At 40.6% G+C, this 14345-nt stretch overlaps 1 protein-coding gene across 4 annotated transcripts in view; it reads right to left on the minus strand.

Moving 5' to 3' along the window:
• si:dkey-70p6.1 (uncharacterized protein LOC570575 homolog) overlaps positions 1 to 11796 on the minus strand; it is a 28742-nt gene extending 16946 nt beyond the window's left edge. For 2 of the 4 annotated variants that reach the window (XM_047374071.1, XM_047374076.1), the window contains exon 1: positions 11402 to 11796. The gene's annotated coding sequence lies outside the window, so the exon portion shown is untranslated. The remainder of the gene's footprint in view (positions 1 to 11401) is intronic. The other 2 variants (XM_047374093.1, XM_047374084.1) reach the window with 1 other exon arrangement.
• Between the last annotated feature and the right edge of the window lie 2549 nt (positions 11797 to 14345).

Consider the following 14345-nt stretch of genomic DNA (forward strand, 5'->3'; position numbering starts at 1 on the left):
CTGGTGTGTTTGATGTTGTCTGACAACCGGCAAAACCTCTCCGTCTCCTCCCACGCCTGCTACAGTTACAAATAACCGTGTAATCACAGTTATTTGGTTCATGTCTGTATAATTATCAAGGCTGTCTTCATTCACACGCATGAAACAGCATCTAATGTTAACAATGGGAAACTTCAGATATCATACATAACATATATGCTATATCCAAATGGCATATTTAAAGAGAAAATAATACATTCAACTACAAATATTTTAAGTACCAAAATTCCCAGACTGAAAATATATTAATTTGTTAGAAATTCAGGTACAAGTGATTTCCACCAATCAAACTGAACATGCTTTTTCAATTTAACTGTACCTGTGTACAGTTAAATTTTTTGTTTGACTGAACATGACTTAATATAAAAACAAATGTTCTGTTTAAAGCCTCACAGTTGATAGTGGATTACAGAGCAGAAACCTAGCAATGAAGTTAAAGGGATTGTCTGTAAACCTCCTAGACCAGATTGTGTCAAAGCACAAACATGCACAAGATAAAAAAACATTCTTGGCAGCATTGAACACTATGGCCTCCAGTATTTGGAAATAGAAGAAGTCTGAAAGACCCTTCCTAGATCTGTCCACCATGCTAAACTGAATAATTGATGAAAAAGAGACTTGGTCAGAGAGGGGAGCAAGAACCCAATGATCACTAAAGTAGAGCTCTAGCATTCCATTACAGAGAAGGGAGGACCATCTAAAAGGTAAGCCATTGCTGACGCATTTTACCAGTAAGGCCTTTAAGGTTCAGTGGCCGGATGGAAACCACTCCTCAGTAAAAGGAAAATGACAGCCTGCTTGAATTTCACCAAAAGGCACCTTAGAGGTTGTCATGAGAAACCAAATTTTCTGCTCTGATAAAACCAAAACAAAGTTTTTCGCCTGAGATCCAAGTGCCATTTATGGAGAAAAACAGGAACCGAACTGTTCATCACCTTGGTAACATCATCCCAACTGTCAAGTATGGTGGTAGCAGCATCATGCTGTGGGGATGTTTTTCTTTGGCAGGAACTGTGCGACTAGTCCACATAGAGGGTAAGATAACTGCAGCAGAAAACCTGCTCCAGAGCTCTCCAGAGCTATGACTGTATTGCTTTTATTCATCATCCGATGCAACATTTACCCGAAGTTCACAGCTAATATACACTGCCAGTCAAAGGTTTTAGATACACTCTCTCAATAGGTGACTTTATTTTTATAAATATTTACAATGTAGATTCTCACAAAAGGCAATAAAACTGCGAATGAACACACATGGAATTATGTAGTAAACAAAAAGTGTGAAATGACTACACATTTTTATATATTCTTCCAAATAGCCACCCTTTGCTCTGATTACTACTTTGCTCTCTTGGCATTCTCTACATGAGCTTCATGAGGTGGTCACCTGAAGTGGTTTTCCAGAGAACCTTAACAGAATTACCCAGAGGCTCATTGAGAGACAGCCAAAGGTTAACATTTCAGTCATCACAGCAAAGGGCGGCTACTTTAAGGAATCTAAAATATATTTAAAATTCTTTTACAAATGTTGGTTGCTACATAATTCTATATATGATCATTCATAGTTTTGATGCCTTCAGTGAGAATCTACAGTACAGAACAAAAGTTTGGACACACCTTCTCATTCAAAGAGTTTTCTTTATTTTCATGACTATGAATATTGTAGCTTCACACTGAAGGCATCAAAACTATAAATTAACACCTGTGGAATTATATACTGAACAAAAAAGTTTGAAACAACTGAAAATATGTCTTATATTCTAGGTTCTTCAAAGTAGCCACCTTTTGCTTTGATTACTGCTCCGTACACTCTTGGCATTCTGTTGATGAGCTTCAAGAGGTAGTTTTCAAACAGTCTTGAAGGAGTTCCCAGAGTTGCTTAGCATTGTTGGCCCTTTTACCTTCACTCTGCGGTCCAGCTCACCCCAAACCATCTCGATTGGGTTCAGATCTGGTGACTGTGGAGGCCAGGTCATCTGGCGCAGCACCCCATCACTCTCCTTCTTGGTCAAATAGCCCTTACACAGCCTGGAAGTGTGTTTGAGGTCATTGTCCTGTTGAAAAATAAATGACGGTCCAACTAAACGCAAACCGGATGGAATAGCATGCCGCCGCAAGATGCTGTGGAGCCATGCTGGTTCAGTATGCCTTCAATTTTGAATAAATCCCCAACAGTGTCACCAGCAAAGCACCCCCACACCATCACACCTCCTCCTCCATGCTTCACGGTGGGAACCAGGCATGTAGAGTCCATCCGTTCACCTCTTCTGCGCCACACAAAGACACGGTGGTTGGAACCAAAGATCTCAAACCTGGACTCATCAGACCAAAGCACAGATTTCCACTGGTCTAATGTCCATTCCTTGAGTTCTTTAGCTCAAACAAGTCTCCTCTGCTTGTTTACTGTCCTCAGCAGTGGTTTCCTAGCAGCTATTTTACCATGAAGGCCTGATTCACTCTGTCTCCTCTTAACAGTTGTTCTAGAGATGTGTTTGCTGCTAGAACTCTGTGTGGCATTGACCTGTTCTCTAATCTGAGCTGCTGTTAACCTGCGATTTCTGAGGCTGGTGACTCGGATGAACTTATTGTCCACAGCAAAGGTGACTCTTGGTCTTCCTTTCCTGGGACGGTCCTCATGTGAGCCAGTTTCTTTGTAGCGCTTGATGGTTTTTGCGACTGCACTTGGAGACACTTTCAAAGTTTTCCCACTTGTTCGGACTGACTGACCTTCATTTCTTAAAGTAATGATGGCCACTCGTTTTTCTTTACTTAGCTGCTTTTTTCTTGCCATAATACAAACTCTAACAGTCTATTCAGTAGGACTATCAGCTGTGTACTGTATCCACCTCCTGCACAACACAACTGATGGTCCCAACCCCATTTATAAGGCTTGAAATCCCACTTATTAAACCTGACAGGGCACACCTGTGAAGTGAAAACCATTTCAGGTGACTACCTCTTGAAGCTCATCAACAAAATGCCAAGAGTGTGCGGAGCAGTAATCAAAGCAAAATGTGGCTACTTTGAAGAACATAGAATATAAAACATATTTTCAGTTGTTTCACACTTTTTTGTTCAGTATATAATTCCACATGTGTTAATTCATAGTTTTGATGCCTTCAGTGTGAAGCTACAATATTCATAGTCATGAAAATAAAGAAAACTCTTTGAATGAGAAGGTGTGTGCAAACTTTTGGTCTGTACTGTATGTACAAGGTAAATAGTCATAAACATAAAGAAATCCAATAAACGAGAAAGTGTTTCTAAAACGTTTGACCATTAGCGTAAATAGGAGTGACTTCGAGAGCTTTCAGTGAACCAACCCTCAACCTGGATCTAAATCCAATTAAACATCTCTGCAAAGACCTGAAAATGGCTGTGCATGGACACTGTCCATCTAAGAATACCCAAGAACAGTTGAAGGTACTTCAACAAAATATTAAGAATTGAATGTAAATACTTATAAAACACTGGATAAATAAGCTTTTAAAAGTTAAAGTAAAAATGCTAGTCTTTCTAAAAAGCATTTTGAGCCTTGTCAGTATTGTTTGATGTTTTCCAGAAAAAAAGGCAAATCTGCAACATAAGCTGTGGGAAAAGTGAATAAAAATAAAAGTGAAATTTGGAGCTCCTGTAGTAACTTATTACATGTTCTATCCATTCATCCATCCACTGTCTATGTCTGCTTTTTATTCATCACAGGACAAACAACCACGCACGCACGCACTCATACATATAAGTCAGTCATGTTTTTGGACCGTGGGAAGAAACCGGAGTACCCAGTGAAAACCCACGCAAGCCTGATGAGAACTCCATGCAAACAGACCCCAGGATGGGATTCGCACCCAGTAGCTTCTTGCTGCAAGGCTATAGTGCCACCAACTGTGTCACCATGCAGCCCACTACCTGTTCTGCCTAAATCTAAATAAAATGAACAAGAACTGCTTTAAAATAGTGGCTGAATTCTAAGGCGTTATATTTGTGCCACCAACCTGAGCGTGCAGTGAGACCAATGTGACCGCATGTATCTATGTGAGCAAACAATAAATCATGGTATGTATGTTTAAATCGCAAATTGTATGTAAATGAACCACACCACCAGCCAATCACAGACCGGTCTTTTTCCTCCATCCAAAGTATTCCTTAAAAATACTGAATTGGTTGAATGAAAAACAACAAATCAGAACCAGCAAATCAAAACACAGCAGCAAGCGGCAGAAATTACAAAACAAAACGTTAGGATTTATGGAATAAACAAGGGAACATAATAACATAAACACTTAAACTTGTGTTGCCTAAAAATATTGAGTTAAGTATACAAATATGCTTGTTTACATTGTGCATTTTAGGTAATATTTCTAAATTCCTTGAGCTACCGAATGATGTGTGAAAATAAATTTAATAATTTTACAATAGATTTTTAAAGATAGAGCCAGTTAGTAGCTGGCAAAGATCACCAAATGGGGCATGTCTAACATTCAGGTTCTGCAACATGAGAATATTTCAGCCCTGACCAGCAGGCCAACATCACACATAATGTATATCTAGAGTAAAAAACAGATGCTGCCTTTTTGAAATAAGTGTCTCCTAGTTACTGAATGGAGGAGTCTTTTACTTTGAAGTATTCAGGGGAAGTGCTGGTGTGGTTATCAACATGGAGACATGATTTATTGCTGGAGCAGCTAATAAAATGTGCAGCATTCAAACAATTTATTCTTCCTTATAGGTCTTTTTATTAGCGGCAGAGTTAAGAAGAAAAGCCTTGTCAGTTTTTCCAACAGAGTTGTTTGCGGTAATGTTTCTTCTTTACAATTATTACAACCATGCACATGGATCATGCAACAAAACTAATTTTCTGTTAACGTATTAAACAAGTTTAAAGAGATGGCAGAAGTTTGCTCTGCTTCCTAGAGTTGGAGTTTTGCAGACTTTCTGTCTGATAATTTGCATTTCCCTCAGTAGACATCCAGACATGAATCCAACTGTTCCCAGCATGAAATCTAATTCGCACCAAATTTCATACTCAGGCCTTTTCAGTTATTCTGTGCATGCAGATTTGAGATTCCTTGCTTTGTTCAGTGAGTCCTAACAAGCAGGAACAAAACAGCTTTGTTCGGTTTCAAATCACTTTGATTATTATTATTATTAAGATCCATGAATAAGGGAAATTTTATCAGCTGAAGCCCAAGTATTACTATTACTTATTTGAGTATGTTTAGTAAAAGTGATTGCAGTAGTGAGTATGTTTCCCCAGCATGTCTATCAAACTTGTTTTAATAGCTGTAGCTGTCTGAGGACTGCTTTAAATGTCACAGGAAAGAATCAATCATCCATGGATCATTAAAAGTCTAAAATATCAGGTTGGATTTTTAAGAACAATACGCCTCTGTTCTCGTCTGCCACTGTGTCTGAATAATTGTATGTTTGCTCATTTGACATCAGAGCAGAGTGGTGGAGACATGGAGGGTAATGAGAGAGAAGAAAGGGGAAAGGTGTAGATGTGGAGGAAAGAAGCAAGAGAGGAGGAAGGAAGACATGCGTGGGAGCCATGTGGCAGGTGTTTGAAGAGGCCGAAAGAAGATGATGAGAACAAGATGTCACATTTCCCAAAGAGGATTCCTTTACTTTCTATTTTTCCTTTAATTTGATTTCCTTACTTTTCTTTTCTTTAATTTACTTTCTGGATTCTTTAATTTACCTTTCATTTTCTTCTTTTTTCTTTTCATCCTTTCTTTATTTCCCCTTCCCACTTTTCCATTTCCTTTATTTTACATCCTTTTGCTTTCATTTCCCTTCCTTTCCTTTCCCATTCGTTACCTTCCTTTTTATTTTCCTTTGTTGACCTTTTATTAACTTTCCCATTCTTTCCTCTTTCCCTTTTCCTTTCCTTATGTATCATTTTTCCTTTCCCATTACATCTTGTCTTTTCCTTTTGCTTTTACCAACCCTGTGTCCATAACTTACACCCCTCCTCGGCCATTATTCTCTCCCTGTATCCCCCTGCCTCAGCCTGTGGTGCTTTGTCAGAGTGTCTCCTCAGCACTGCGGTCTTATCTCTGGCCGTAGAGCTTCTTCGTCTGTCTGAGCCAACCAATTGGAGAGAGCGCTAACAGGAGGAGGAAATAGCTCTCCACTCTCTTACCTTTCTACTAAACACAGACAGCCCCCATTTCTGCTTGTAGTGGTCTGTGTGCTTTGCACGAACCTTCAGGTTCAGATTTACAAGGTGCTACTTACTGAGGCCAAGCCTGCATGTGGTGAAGAATGTGGAGCATCACTGATCACTATCATCAGTCTAAAGGTTCATGCTTGACTTGAGAATTGTTGAGGATGCAGTTTAAGCCTTGTTATATAAATAAGACTAAGGTCCAGATTTCTCTGATCTTGTTCTGTATTTTTATCTACTCAGACATTAGAGAACAATAAGGAAAATGTGTCCACAAAGAATTTAACGTTTGGCCTTTAAATTGTAAAAAAGAAATGTCTCCCATAGCGTTAGTCTATCTAAAATCACCTGATGTAGTCTCTTGAATAGTTGGGTATTATAGAAACCACAAACTTCCCTGTATCTTATTTAGATACAGGGACGTTTTACCAGAATAAAGTTGTGCATAATCCTGAAGTAGAAGGAAAATGATAAAGTTTTTCAAAGATTTAACTGGTTATAATCTGAAAATTGTGACTTGCATTTGTATTGAGCCCCCTTTACTCTAATAACCCTAAATGAAGGCCACCTAAAGTTTTGCACACTTTAATTTTAGTATAACTACAGCACCACGAAAACCAAGGACAGGTCAGTGATAAAATTGTGGAGAAGTTTTAAGCAGAGTAAGGTTATAAAACAATATCCAAGCTTTGATCTCAACAAGCGCCGTTCAATCTGTCATCTGAAAATGAAAAGAATATAGCATAATGGCAAACCTAAACAGATATAGCCCTCCACCTAAACCGACTGGGCATTAATCAAAGAAGCAGCCAAAAGTCCCATGGTTACTCTGGAGGAGCTGCAGAGATCCACTAGAGGACAACTACATATTAGCCCTGCACTCCACAAATCAGGAATTTATGGAAAACTGGTTAGATGAGAAGTTTCATTTGCAGTTTTCCACAAGTCAGAACGAATGCAAACACGTGGAAGGACATGCTCTAGTCAGATGAGTCCAAAACAACTTTTTGGCCTACATGCAAAACAGTATGTGTAGAGGAAAACCAATACCGTACTTCCCCTTGAACACATTATCCCTACATTGAAACATGGATGCGGCAGCCTCATGCTGTGGAGATGTCTTGCCTTAGCAAGGACTGGGAAGCTGGTAAGAGTTGATGGATGGAGCTAAATACAGTGCAATCCTGAAAGAAATCCTGTTAAAGGCTGCAAAAGACTTGGATCTGCGGTGGAGGTTCACCTTCCAGCAAGACAAAGATCCTAAACATACACCCACACATATGATGGAAGGCATTAGATCAAATAATATTTGTGTTAAATGGCTTAGATCTAAATCTAAATGAGAATCTGTATCAAGATTGAAAACTGATTTTCAAACGCTCTCCCTCTAATCTGACTTATTGTGACATTTTGCAAAGAAGAAAATGTAAAAATTATAGTTTCTTGATGAGCAAATATGCTGTGACTTCAGCAAAAGATGATTCTTCAAACCACTGACTCAGTTGGCTTGAGACATATGCAACCTTTCAGGTATTCATTTGTAACAATAACGTTTAAAGCTATGTATAATTTTCTTCCATTTGCACTTAGGCACTACTTTGTGTTGGCCTGTCACATAAAATCCTGATAACTTGAAGCTTGTGGCTGCAACATGACAACATGTGAAAAACTTAAAGCAGTATGAACCCATCCAACATATTAAAAGCTTTTCAATAAAGTAAAACTGGTTGGTTGTTTTAAAGGAAGCGTTCCAATACATTTTCAATGTCTCACATCACATAAATTTGTTTTTCTGGACTTTTCTGGACAGTCAGACAAAACTAAACACCAAAATGTGCATGCTGAAGATTTATCTGCTGTTTATGGACTTGGGAATGAATAAATTAATGATAAAATCAGCTGTTTGTTCCAGCTCACCTGTTGACTTGGATCTGTTTTAGACTCTAAATGCCTTAGGAAGAAGCCAGACAGCACATTTGCTTGACTGCACACATTTCATATCACATTTAAAGGTCGCCATAATCTCCTTTAGCTGAATGTTTATGGTTTTGCTAGGAATGCTGGACAAGACCTTGAAGGCAGACAAGCGTTTAAGGTGTAATCCTTGTGAAAAAGGCCCTTTGAGGAGCACAGTTAGGCCTGGTAACAGTCAGCAGGAGCTTAATTTTCTAGGAACATGTTCTGCATTTACATATGTTTTCATTATTGATAAAAACCAGAGCCCGTTTGGAAACAGGCTCAGCCAGCCAGGAGTGGCCCAGCTCTGCCAATCTGCTCAGGTTTTGATAAACCACCTGGGAATTCATGTGGAGCAAAATCCTCACCCTCTGTGTGACACAAATAACAGCGACGTGGTTCAGTGTGTGTGTATGTGTGTATGTTTGTGTGTTAGGGGGAGGAAGGGAGAGACACAGACAGAGAGAGAGAGAGGGGAGGATGCTATTGTGTGAGAATGTGAATTAGGTCAAATGTTTGCTTGCAAAGATTAACCATGCCCCTGTGAGGAAGAAGGCTGAAGCCGGCATGTGCAAAGGGGGTCTAGCGGTTACAGCGCTGCCTCTTGAACAAATATCATCTTACACAGATCAATTATAATGTCTGTGGCTTCCTAAACATGAAAGCTACTGGTCTGACTTTTATGTAAAATCAGTCAAAATGACTTAAGATATAGTTTGTCACCTACAGAACAAAGTGTCAGGGTCAGGTTTTCTTTTTCTATTTGTAAAATAAATCGTTATTTATTTATTTTGTCAAATTTCTCATTCTGTATTTTGTATTGCTTCAGTAAAATGTTTGAGTTATATATGAAAACACTGTGTGAATTTCAGGAAAATATAATGCTTACCCACCATCTATTATCACAGATCTGCAGTGATCATCTTTAGTTGCTATAAAACATACAGTCTAGTTTGTGTGTTTCATCAAGATGATTTTTAAGTCCAAACACTGTTTCCACTAGAGCGTCTGCAGTACCTGCTGCTTCTGCCCAAAAACAGACTTATAAGCCTAATGCTCCCAGTTAGCCCCACCATGAATGTACCAGAAGTACAAAGCTCAGTTTGCATTAACATCTGGTCTGAAGGTCTTACAATCAAAGTGTGATACACCACCAAGAATGCTTGAGAATGATAAGGCTAAGATACTCCAGGACGTCCAGACTGATAAAAAGGTGATGGCTATCAAACCAGACATCATGGTGGTGGACAAAACAAAAAAAAGAAAAACCAGCATTACAGATAAATATTTGCATTTCCAAGTGACAACAATATCAAGAAGAAAAGAAATATCAGACACAATGATATTGTAGTGAGCCTCAGTGGTGCCAGGAGTCATTGGCGCACTTGAGACTATAACCTCAAAACTGGAGGAGTGGTTACAGCAGATTCCAGGACCAACCTCTGAGATCTCTGTCCAGAAGAGCGCAGTCCTAGGAACAGCTAAAATACTGTGCAGAACCCTCAAGGTCCCAGAACCCCAGCCTGAAGTAGAATCTGATAGGGAATCTGTAGGGGGAGCTATAGATTATGGTGATGGCAAGGAGGCTTTCCAACCTCAACAACTTGGAACTCATCACAACAATAAATCATCAAAATACCAGTGGAAACATGTGAAAAGCTGGTCAGAAATTGTAAGAAGGATTTGACTGGTGTAATACCATTACAGATGTTCTTATTAACTATTACTGGATTTAGATCCAGAGACTGTGAAGGCCATTGGAGTACTTAATGACATGGTGCATTATCATCCATCAGAAGATGTGGTCGTAAATAGATTGACATGGTAGACTGAGGCATTTAGTTGGTAATAAGGAGTCCAAAGTAAGCCAGTGAAATATCCCCCACACCGTTACACTAACAGCAGCCTGAACCATTGCTCCATTGCTGGATGGATCCATGCTTTCATATTATTTACACCAAATTCTGCCTCTGGCATTTGAATGTATCAGCTGAGATCAAGACTCTTTCAACTAGAAAATTGTTTTCCAAACTGTTGTTGCCCAGCATTGATGAGACTCGGTTTCCTGTTCTTAGCTGAGAGAGTGGAACCTGGTGTGGTCTTCTGCTGCTGTCGCCCATCTGCATCTGCTTCAGCATGGTATGTGTTCAGAGAATGAATCCCGCAGTTTGGTTCGGATTGATTCCGATAATCCATTCAAATGCACTGAATGTCATATTATTTAGCTGATTTCCTACGTATGGAAATTTGGATCTGAAATAAATTGACAATCAGAACTTGTGCCCAGGTATCGTCTTATCTTTACCAACGCTCCTGCTCAGCAGCATGTTTGTACAGACTGGGTTATTTTTTCCATTTGCTAAAATAAAGATATTCATGCATGAAGGGCTTCTCTCTGTGTGCGTGTCCAGAGAGGCTGGCTCATGATGGTAACAGCTCAGCAGGCATCAATCACACTCAGGCTGCTGGCTGGCCGGCTTGCCGCGCCTCTGGGCTCAAGCTGCAGCAATGTTGCTGACAACAGGTTACAAACCACGACTCCAGTGATGCCGACTGACACCGACCTCCATCCAAGGGGATTTTTTCTGTGGGTGCAGGTAGAGGCTATAGGCGGTGACAAAAAACGGGGGAAAATCCATCATGTTGCAGTGCTTATTTTCAGGGTTTTGCTTCATTGAGCCTGCAGCCCGGTTCCCTTTTCTGCTTCCTTTAATCATCAAAGCGTTTCCGATTAATTTCCAGATCAAAGTGAGGATGGGTAACGGATGTGTCCCCGAGGTCAGCTGGTAACTAACGCGACAAAGCCAGTTTCCCCTCCACACCCCCTATTAATCAGCCACGATGGGGGTGAGGGAGGAGTGTGGGGACATTTTTAGAGGAAGGTCTAACCTTAACGATCTTGATATGCTCCACAGTCACACAAAAAGCGCCTGATCGCCTACTTTCCATTAAAACACAATGAAGTTCTCTGATGAATGCGTATTAATTCCCAAAATAAAGGCGCTGCGGTGATGCTGAGGCGGCTACGCACGTGTGTTTGTGTTGGATGTACGAGCAGAGCAGATGGAGAAAACACAAAGCGGGCACAAAGAGACACAGCTTACATTTCCTAGAAGAATAAAAGGTGCTTATCGAGCTGAATCTACATGTATATGAAAGACATCCCCTCCTCCTCCTCCGCCCTGCCTCCCTCCAGCCTGTCACACTCAGCTTTGCGCTATAGCAGCCCCCTGTACTCACTCAGCTCAGAGGTTTGGGGAGGCGCAGCATCAGCTCGGGTCACTTCCTTCAGTTTCTGCTTCCCCTCAGACCAGCAGCTCCCTGCGAGCATAATCAAAACCGAGTCCTGGGCTTCTTCGCTTTGCTTCACATAGCGGGGATGCAGCATAGTTCATGTGGCATCCTGCTTGCTCCCTGTCCGCGCACTCCCAGCCAAGAGGAGAGGCTGGGAAGAGCTCAACCTGCGTGTCCGCTTCCCCCTTATCCTTATCCTGCTGCTGCTGATAATGATGATGCTGCTGCGTCTCCAAAATTATCTCCCACTGTCAGGTTTCTGCTCCTCGGTCCCTTAAGCCCCCTCCATCTCTGCTCGCATCCCCTCAGCTCAGCTACCGTGCTTCCATGTGACACAGGCAGAGCTGGAGACCCCCCAATTATTAACATGTGTTTTCGTTTCTAGCGCCACTCCCCGGAAAGATGGGGAAGTGCAGTTAGATAACTAATGAATGGGCTAAAGTTCGGTATATTTAAAGAGAAGTTATGTTAAAAGATTATGAGCAGTTAATATCTTAGCAGCAGTAGAAACCCATCCTTTGTCTTCATTTAGAATAAGTCCAAATCATTTAGTCAAAGAGGCTGAAGCTAAAGCCTTCTCTGAAGTGACTATGACCAAAGTGAACTTCTATTGTTTTATAACAATCTTAATCTTCAACATGTCATAGTGGGTTATTTCAACAAAGGCATGCATTGCAAGGGTATGTGAAGCAAAGAACAATGATTAAACTCAGCCGCTCTCTTGCCTTCTGAATCGCCTGTATTCTTAGTGGCAGAGATGTTGGTCCATATTGACATGACAGCATCATAGCGTTGCTGCAAATCCGTCACCTGAACATCCATGATGCAAATCTCCTGTTTCACCACATCCTGAATGTGCTTCTTTGGCTTGAGATGTAATGACTGCGGAAGCAGTACAGGGAACCCAGTGTTTAAGAAACCCTTTTGAGATGATCTGAGCATTGTGCAATATTCTGCTGAAGATAGCCATGGTCAGCAACAATACCCAGGTAGGCAGTGGTGTTTAAACAACAAACAGTTGATCATGCAGGGCTGGAAGTGAGCCAAAAAATATTTCCTATGCAGTTTTAGTGCACCATCCCTTGTGTAGTCTCTGGATACAAGGCAGAATGAATGGTGTCCACAGTATTCTGCATACCCTGGTTGTAAAAAGTGTTCATTTGAGCTACTGTTACCTTTATATCATCTCACCACTAACACTAACTGAATATTTTCTGTTTTTTTGGACCATTCTCCATAAACACAAGTGATTGTTTAGTGTGACAATCCCAGCAGATCGGCAGTTTCTGAAATACTCAAGCCAACTGTCTGACAACAAGAACCATTAAATCCTCTTTTTTCCCCATTCTGATGCTGGGTTTGAACTTCAGTGAGTCAACAACCAACTTAACAGGTGCACATATTAAAATGGCTAATGAGTGTAACAGGAAACAAAGTAGGAGGTGGTGCACCAGCAAGGATCGTCCCCTGTGAAACACTGAGAACCACTGTGTCCAACTCCACAATAAGGAACGTAGCTACTGGCTGTTGAAAAAGCCAGATGTGGTACAGTTCATCATCTGCATGTAATTGTGATGGACACTGTAAAAAAGACAAAAACGGATTAAAAAACAGACTAAAGATGTTTAGAACTACAAATAAACTTTATTCTCACTATTCCAACCATCTACATTTATACTCTGGCAGGGTGTCTTCTGGCAGATCAGCCAGAGGTAACTTAATGCCTTTGGAATCTGGATGTGGAGAAGTGAATATCTCCTGCTCTGAGTGCATCTGGGAGGGACTGGTTAGCAAGGACAGGCCCGTCTGTGAGTGTTTTGGGACGGGGGAAAACCCCACAGCAGCACCTGCTGTTTGTTGAACAAGACGTGCTTTGTCATGTCAGAGTCTCCAACAATATTAATGCCAAATTATTTTATGAAGCACATCCAAAATCAACTAAAGTTGACATTTGAATGATTCTGTGGTCTGAGCACTGTGGACATGTGGTGGTGAGCTATTCAACGTCTGGGGTAGTCGCACTGAAAACTCACTTGTATATTTAAAATTTTGATCTCAGAACATCAACCACAGATAGTCACTTTGTTTCACTTTGTCAAGATATTAGCTGTTTAGAAATATTTAACAGAACAACACTTCAAACATTTTGAACTCTTCCTTTAATGTTGTTACTCTAAAGTCAGTTTAGGCTGAAAAACAAGAAGAGGACATGTTTATTGAGTGGCGGGTTAAGGGCCCAAAAGAATGAGACCATTTTCCGTTAAAGATGAACCAAAACACCTTAAATACATTTAAAATATTTATTTTCTAAAATATGTGGTTAACCAGAAAGAGTCCTGGCAGCAGTGACACTGACTCTCGCTCGTGCAGGAAAGTGAAGCCACACAGTCCAAATTTTATTTGAATTATAATGAATATTTAATTAAAACAAAGACGTTTGCTTCACAGCAAGTTGAAGATCCTCTAGTTTGATCACTATTCTAATTCACTCTTTTACTCCACCCTGTGTGCTTCAGGTCCACCACTGCCACCACCTGCTGGAGTCTTCTGAGCACTGAGGATGAGCAGCCACCTATCAGAAGGCTGATGACGGTGTTGCTGTATGAGGGTCGATCCATGCAGCACTCGGAAAGAGACTGAGAGATAATAGAAGAGGGGTCTTTTGAGGGTCTGACATCCAGTGTCCTGCCAACATGTGCACTGCATGTATATAGGTTTTTCCACACCAACTTAAAATAAAATGAATTTGGAAGCTATTCTTAGTTTTTGCAACTTTGGAAGCTTTCCGTTTAATATTGTAAATCTTATAGTTTTTGTATGCCATGTGTTGTTTATTGAGACTTGCTCTAGACTGGTTATAGCACCAGAGGTGTTCAGTGTATCTGAAATA

Source organism: Girardinichthys multiradiatus, chromosome 1, assembly GCF_021462225.1.
Source record: "Girardinichthys multiradiatus isolate DD_20200921_A chromosome 1, DD_fGirMul_XY1, whole genome shotgun sequence".
Classification (NCBI taxonomy): Eukaryota; Metazoa; Chordata; class Actinopteri; order Cyprinodontiformes; family Goodeidae; genus Girardinichthys; species Girardinichthys multiradiatus.